The sequence below is a fragment of the Lucilia cuprina genome, chromosome 4 (genome assembly GCF_022045245.1).
Source record: "Lucilia cuprina isolate Lc7/37 chromosome 4, ASM2204524v1, whole genome shotgun sequence".
Taxonomy (NCBI): domain Eukaryota; kingdom Metazoa; phylum Arthropoda; class Insecta; order Diptera; family Calliphoridae; genus Lucilia; species Lucilia cuprina.
In genome coordinates this window covers 51889877-51898831 of record NC_060952.1, presented here as the reverse complement: position 1 = coordinate 51898831, position 8955 = coordinate 51889877, and positions in this window count along the sequence as shown.

Below are 8955 nucleotides of genomic sequence, written 5' to 3'. Positions count from 1 at the left end.
GGTGGGTTTTTTGATTTTTAATTTTTTTTTTCACATACACTTTGCTATTGCTTACTTTCAACTTTCAACAACTTTTTCACTTCACACACTTTTTATTTTTTAAGCTTACTTTCTTTTCAGCTTTATTTTTGTGGACTGTATTTTTTATCAATATAGCCGTTTCTTTTTTAAAGGCTCGATTGGACCAATGTTTATTTAGGGGTTAGAGGGAGATGGGTAGATGGGTACTTACGCGGGAATTAGAGGAAGGGTAAATAAGAAAGGCTTGGGATATTTTCGTAAACGTTATAAACCGTATATATGTTTATTGAACTTTTGGATAAGTATATAAGATAAGTAAATCGGGTAAGTATATAACACAAATTTTTAGGTTATAAATTCTGTTCAATATTAAGATAAATATTAGGTTAAATTCACGTGTTAATATTTATTTATTTTAGGGTAGATTAGATTTAAGTATTTATTTGTTTATTTATTTCAGGGTAAGTTTTTTATATAAATAACTGGTTTTCTTAATTATCTTATACAATTTTACTGATACAAGAAGAATTTTAAATGCACAAACTTTAAGTTAATTTTTATATTTATTTTTTCATTTTGTTTATTCTTTATTGAATCTTTCTTATGTAGAAATTTACAATAAGTATTAAAATCTTAACCTAAATTATAACTAACGGTGTTATTGCCAATGCAATTTCAACCAAAGTTCTCGATAATTTGATTATCTGGCAAAATCCAATGTTTCCGTTTTTCTCAGCCGTCTATGACCCTCAAATGACAGCAACTCCCTGGCAAGTGGATTTTGTGATCCATTAGTTTCGAAAAGTAGGTTAAACAAGAGAATTTGATATCCTCGCGTATTATGGGGACATTGAGATCCCTATGAATATTACCATTGCGAATGTACTACGGAGCACCTGTTATTGACCTTAACAGTGCTGACTGCTTTCTTTGCCTACACCACTATAGTGGGGAGGGTATTACACGTTTGTGCTGATGTTTGTAACATACAAAAATATTGGTCCAATACCCACCTTAAAGTATACCGATCGATTCGGAATCATTTTTTGAGTCGATTAAGACATGTCCGTCCGTCTGTCCGGCTGGCTGTCCATGTAATTTGATGAAATTTGGACCAAGCATGTTTTTGGACACAGGGACGAAGCCTATTGAAAATGGTTGAAATCGGTCCATTATTTCACCTAGCCCCCATACAACCGTACCTCCCGATTTGAACTTTTTATGCCATAATTACATAAAATATTCTTCTATCTCTCTAAAAATTGGCACAAATAAGTTTTATAGAAGTATAAATGACAATGCAGATTTTCGTAAGTATCGGCCCTTATTTGACCCTAGCCCCCATACAAACCCCCTTCAAAAAATGTCTTAACGTCTAAAATTGACTAACCATTTGTATCGCAATGAAACTCAACAAAACTAACTGTTATTTATAATATATCCTTTTCCCAAATTTACCGAGGATCGGCCCATATTTAACCCATATAAAGCCTCATTTAGAAAATTTAGTTTTTTTTATCAATAAAGTGCTTTAATATTTTGAAATTATGGTAATATTCAACAGAAAAGTTTCATTATAAAATATAAAAAATTTATAAAAAGTTAAAATTTTAAAAATATGCTCATGGTGTAGGGTATTATATGGTCGGCCATGTCCGACTATACTTTTCTACTTGTTTTTCAACATTAGATGAGGAGGCTGTTCCCCACAGTTGAATGCCGTATTGCCATATATGTTTTATAACTGTTTTGTACAAAAGCATTTTGTATTCCAAGTCTAGAGCTGACCGTAGTCCAATTAGCCAGTACATTTGAGCTGACTTTAATTTTATTTGTGTAACCTTGGCTTCAATGTGGTGAGTCTATGTTAAGCGGACTTTTTGGCCAAACAGGTGCTTTTATTATCCATATAACTTATTACCTATTGTTCTTAGCAAAATGTGTCCCAAATAGTTTAGATAGCTATTTATGCAATCTTTCGAAAAAAAATAAAAAAAAAATTTAATAAAATATTTTTGATTTTTTTTAATCAAAAATATTTTTACTTTTTTTCAAAATGGGCCCTTTTAGTTTCTTTTTTTATTTTTTTCAAGAAAGCTTAGGTCTTTTCCTAAGCGACCTATATGGTCGCTTAGTGGGATGCAAGTGGGATATCTATTAAAAAAAATATTTTGTAACTCAAGATTTAAAATTTTTGATTTTTTTTTGCAAAATCAAAAACTTTGTTGACTTTTTTTTAACAAAAAATTTACCCATTTTTTATTTTTTTTTTTTTTTGCTCAGAAGAAAGCTTATGTGTTTTCCTTTCCTAAAAAAATGTTTTGTAACTCAAGACATACAATTTTTTACTTTTTTTTTGAAAAATCAAAAACCTTTTTGACTTTTTTTCCAAAATGGACTCTTTTTTTTATTAATTTTTTTTCTCAAAAGAAAGCTTAGGTCTTTTCCTTTAAATGTTTTGTAACTCAAGACAAAGGTTTTTAAATTTGCACTATTTTAATTTTTTTCATATTTGTGTGTAGACCTTAAAAATTAAACTTACGCAGAGAAACTATACACATTAGCCTTTCCGATGGTATGTAACATACCCAACTAAAATTTCATAGCCTCGATACTGTAATACCCATAATATCACTTTTTTCTATGGAAATGTTGAATAATTTAATTTTTTTAATAATAAAAAGATGAATAATTTAGTAAAACTTAATCTTAATCACAATAGATCAATTTATATAACTATTTTTACACTTAATTTATGAAGTTTTTTTTTAGCTGCTTTTTTTGTCAATCCTTTCTTTGCGTTATTAGATTCAGCTACTGATTTCGCTGCTGGCTTCTTTTTTGGCTTTGGAAAGAAATCGTATTGAGTAGATGCAGAAAACTTTTTAATTTGAGTCTTACATCGACAAGCGGTATGAAAGCATGGTATTGAGCAGTGCCATCGATTGTTACCGCAGCATCGAATCTGCTCTTTAGTGTTTTCAATGTTTCCTCATGATCCTCTTTGCTACTAAAAACTATTTTAGTTTCTTTAGAATAATTCTTTGCCTAAGATGCGATCTTGATGAGAGCACTGGAGGCTATACTTCGCTGCATTTCTCCAATACCATCACATGCTCCTTTACCATGAGCAGTAGGATGAAAATGCCACTCAGCTGGCATTCCAAAATCTTTTTCATGAGCTGTAAGATTTGCGAAGCTACTTTTGTTTTTAAAATGTTGACGAGCTCCGTCCGAAACGTAGTATACCTTTTCTACTGTAAATTTTGATTTTAGATAATTTAGTATTATCTTCTGGTACTCATAAACTGCAACGGTGTCATGTTTTAAATCGTCGGATATGATTGCAATACTTTTGTGTTCCATGTTTTCTTCTTTAATGTAGTAAATAACTACTTGCTTAGTCGTTATTGAAGTGGAATGCTTGCTTGGAATCCTGAAGAACATATTTATAGTTCTCTGCTAAATCAAATGAAATAATGAATTCACCAGACTTCAAATGTGTTTTCAAGTCCTTGAAGAATGATCACTGCTCTTTGACTATAGCGTCATGGGTTCTCAAATTTAGCAATCCTCTACACAGTTCTTCCACCAAATCATCCACATTTAAAATTATGGTTTTCAGTGTGCATCTTTCAGTCTGAAGCCAAGATTCAAATTTTAACTCCTCAATACATTCTCGATCAAAAGAGTTGACTAATTTTTCTTTGATGGATGTGGTTTCCGGGCAATTCGAACATTCACCTAAGTGGCAAGAAATTGTAGCATTAGGGCACATAGTCAATTTAAGGCAATCGCGGTAATGGTGTAAATATTTTGATGAATCTTTTAAGTAATTTAAGTTGATTTCCTTCAATATCAATTTAACATTTTCATGGTAAATACAAACACATACTGTGTGAGTTCCGCTGCTTCCTGCCAAAACGCAATGTTTTGGCCTCAATTGTGTAAATTTTATGAATCCAATTTTGACATCCTCGTATTCAGATTGAAATGTTGCGAATAATTCATTCAGGTTACAGAGAACCATTCTCTTCTGCATTTGAACTTTCTTGCCATCGATTCGTACAGACATATCATCTCATAAAACTGAGTTATTACAGATTTAGTATCGCACTCCAAAGTTTTTCCCTTCTTTTTGTTCGAAAGTGTGAGAATCCCATGCTCAGCAACCAATTGTTTAGCAATTCTTGCTTTTCGTTGAGACGTTCCAAACTCAGTCATTGTTTTTGCAAAACTCCATGTTCTTGGAGCAAGCGTGAGAAGTTGAATTCTTTCAGCTTCAGTCTGTGACGTTTTGTATTTCACTTTTATTTGTTTAAGAACTTCTACTGCATCCTTATGGTATTGGTTTCGACACTCATTCGTTGAATTTGAAAAGTTAGAATAACCATCATCATCAACAGTTGTGTCTTCATTCACGGAATTACTTTTGTCTTCATATGGAATAACTTCAACGCAAGGCTCATTACTATTCAAATTCGGTAATTCGTTCAGCTTTCCGAGCTCTTTCCTGCATAATCCACAAATTTTCAATCGTTTTGACAGCGTAGGGAATTTTGTTTATAAGCCGTCGGAAATATTTCGCAAATCTGATGATCTGTGCTTCATTTTATTAAAGGGATTAAAACAAAAAGACGAATAAATTTCATTTTCAACCTTAGCCTTTTTAGAAGTCGTAGACATTTTGAATTTTGTAAGTATTTATGTAAATAACACACGTCTTAACTTTAACGCTGTTTCTAAAAAACTGATTTCCGTATGTCTTCAGAATGACAATAAATAGTTTTTTAAGACCATATAGGTAGTACGTTTTAATGGGTGAATCTAAAATCTTTTATTAGGGTCAAGAAGGGCTTACATACTAAAGTACCTAGTTTAACCAAATGTTACAAACAATAATAATAATAAACCACCATATAAATAACCTACCTGTCAACTTCTACCTCTCCACCCACTTCATAAAGTCAAATGTCATAAAATAATAAATAAACTTGTACTTCGGAGAAGGGCCATGAAATATTTCCACTTGATTCCAAAAATTTGTTTCTGGGGCACCTGATATTTTAACAATGAAAATAACGTGCGCTGAAAACTACCTTTAGGATTGACTAAAAAAGCCGCAAGATACAAAACTCAGACAAATTTTGGGGGGTGGAAAATTAATAGCGGTCGGCCTCATATTGCACCCCTCCAGTGGCTATTATCGGTCAGTTGTTGCGGTTTTTATTTTTAAGGTTTTAGAAAAACTTACACAAAAATGAGAAAATCAATTTAAAAACATTTTTCTTCAGTTACAAAACATTTATTTTGATAGATATCCCACTCGCATCCCACTAAGCGACCAAAAAGGAAAAGACCTAAGCTAAAAAAATAATAAAAAATGGGTCCATTTTTTTAAAAAAGTTAACAAAGTTTTTGATTTTGCGAAAAAATTCAAAAAATTTAAATCTTGAGTTACAAAATATTTTTTTGATAGATATCCCACTCGCATCCCACTAAGCGACCATATAGGTCGCATTGGAAAAGACTTAAGATTTCTTTAAAAAAAATAAAAAGGGCCCATTTTGAAAAAAAGTCAAAAATATTTTTGATTTAAAAAAAATCAATCAAAAATATTTTATTAAATTTTTTTAATTTTTTTTTTCGAAAGATTGCATAAATACCCAGCAAAAACTCGGTAATGGGTAGTACTTCCCTAACCACTTACTTTTCAATGACTACTACCTCCCATCAGCATTACTTAGAAGTACTCTAGTAATGACTTTCTTCTAATCTGATATAGAAGTACTTTATTTTCGGCTTTGTAATTTTGTTGGCACATTTTATTCAATTGCGTGTTAGAAATTGTGTTTCACAAAAAAGAAAACAAAATTAGTTTTGTATGTGAAAACCATTATTTGACGCGCAATAAAATAGCTAAGCATTGGTGCAGTGAGTAGAACATTTGACTGACAAACCGAAGTCCCTGGTTCGTATTCTAGCTGGCTCTTTTTATTATTAAAAATAAAACAACTTACTCAACAACTGTTTTGTAAGATAAATTGCAAGTACTTCTTTAACTCCCTATTTGTAAGCGAGCGTAGAAGTACTTGCCTCCAATGACATCACCGTGTTAAAATAATGACTCAAAATGCTAATGAAGAAGTAGTGCAAAGAGGTTTTATTAGCTTTTTAACTCATTACTTTTCAATGTAAGTTTTTCCTGGGTAGCTATCTCAACCTGTTTGGCCAAAATGTCAAAATTTGACATCCTATAACTCAGAGAGTTCTTGACCGATCTTGTTGAAAAATGGTGTCCGAATTACTATCCAATAGAACTAACATTGGTGCAAATTTCATCGCGATCGGAAGACATCGATTTCAAAAGTTGGTTCACTTGACGTGAAATACCCCATATATAATTTTTAAGCAGTTTGTGAACAATCGCAGGTAGTAATGTGATAATTTTGTGTATTAGTCCATCGTGCCAGACTTTATCGAAAGCTTGAGAAATATCTATGAATAATACTGAGTAATACTGCTTGCTCTCGAAGGCCTTCCGAATAAGACTAGTTATTCGATGCACCTGTTCGAAAGTGCTGTGCTTTCTTCTGAAACCAAACTGATGGTCAGTAATAATGCAATTATCGTTAAGGTGTAGTATAAGGATTTCATGCAATAACTTTTCAAAAAGTTTTGAGAATATAGACAACAGGCTAATGGGACGGTATGATGTCAATTGAGTGACATCTTTTCCCGGTTTTGGTATCATAACAATTTCGGATACTTTCCTTAAGGTAGGGAAATATCCAATACGTAGCATCGAGTTAAAGATTAACAAAATAATTCTCAGTGCTGAATTGGGTAGGTTACTTATCATCGTGGTAGTAATTTTATCTATACCAGGTGATTTTCCTGCCTTTAGACCTTGGATTGTCGTCTTCACGGTAGAGAACCGGAATTTTATTGGGCGTGGAACCACATTATTTATAATGTTAGCACTAATAGAAGAATCTGTATCATTTTCAGTAAACACATTCTCCATGTGACTGGCGAATGCTTTGGCACTGATTAAGTTTAACCTTTATGTTTGGAGATCGCGATTGTTGCCATTGGCGCCTGAGTGTTCTCTTTTCTTTAATTAGAGACTCAGCAAAGTCAATTAGATCGGGAATCTTATTGAGGTCTGTAGGCCAATAGGTAGGATGGCCACTAGATATGTCATCTAGTCTGTTTTGCGATATTGCTTCTAGCAATTGTCTGCCTTTGGGAGTAATGAGGCGAAAGCCGCATTATAATCACCAGCTGCTATGAATCTTGGTCCAAGAGTTTTAAAGTAATCGAGAAACTGCTCTCGGTTAATATTATAGAATTACAATATATTGAAGACTCTGCTATCAGGTATATTTATAGAGGTGGCCTAGATATGGTCCTTTTTGTATTCTGGCATTTGATGTCTAATATTTTTGTCTCACTAAAATGGCTGTTCCATCACAGGCTCTGCCACTTGGATGTTTTGTATTATAAGTGTAGTATCTGTTAATTCTTAAACAATTCTTTAGTGTAAAGTGGTATGGCACAAGTATTTTTTGACATTGGGCTTGAGTGATCTTCCTTATCATTAATTGTTTTTATAGTGTTAATATTGTTATTGATACTATTTGTGATATTGTTCACATTAGCATTACTATTTTCATCAACCATTGTATCAGTTGTTTGTTTTTCTATTTTTTCTTCTGCGTTGTCTTCTACACAATTTTCTTGTTTTGGCGCACTTGAGAGAGGAGATCTCTCGTTTGTTGTTGTTTTTGAATCTGTTGTTTGTTTATTTATTTTTTCTTTTGCGCTATAATCTACACAAACACTACACTTTATTTATGGTTTTGTTGATATTATTTTTGTTTTTTTTTTGTTTTTTATACTTTTTGTTTTGCTAATAATTGCATTAATAATTGCATTAACGAAAACGACAATTTATATGATTTTAATGTATTTTTAATATTAAAAATATATATGTATAAGTATGTATTTAATTAGCGTCCATTCGCTGTACTTATCTTTTTTTTTAATTAAGAATTTATGTTTACAATGTTATTTTCTCGTGAGAGCGATTGAAAACACGTCTATCCACTATAAGATCAAATGACTAACTTTTAGTTAAACAAAAATTAGACGACTTTAAACTAACTTTAGAATAACTATATAACTTTGAGTTAGTTAAAACACTTATTATCTTAATGTCTGGTTATTTTTTATCGTAAGGTTAAATTGACAGTTTTCATACAAAATTTTTTTAAAGTTATGCAGAATCGGACAATTGACTACTGAAAATGACACACCCATGTTAAAATAGTCAGTTTGCTGCGTTAAAAATAATTTAAGAGTCAACCATTGTTATCTATATTTACATATATGTAACGATAAGAAACATCACATATTTTCCATAACTCCTAATCTTGTGATTATATTTATCACACACAGAGAGAGATAAGGATTATAATAAATACATGTGTTAATCACTTACGCATGTGTACTAGTTTGTGTTTAGATTTTAAAATATAAAACTTAAGGTTTTTTAGTTTTAGAAATAAAATTAATGTCTTACAAACCATACATGGGAATTTTTCATTAAGCATTAAAATTTCATTACCATTTATAGAAAAAAATGTAATGAAAAATATTTCAAGTACCATTTAATGAAAATTATATTTTTTTCATTATAACACTTTTTGATAATGAATTTTCAAAAACGAATTTAATAGAGTATTCAATTATTCGGGTTTTTGTCTTATTCGGTTTATTCGACAAATAATTATTTGAGGTTTTACGTTAGCCGGTTAATAACCGGATAATTAAAAATTATTCGGTTATTCGAATAAAAGGAAACTAGATGTTATTATTGCTTTTAACAATAATTTTCTCCATATACACCCTGTAACAATTTTGAAAAAA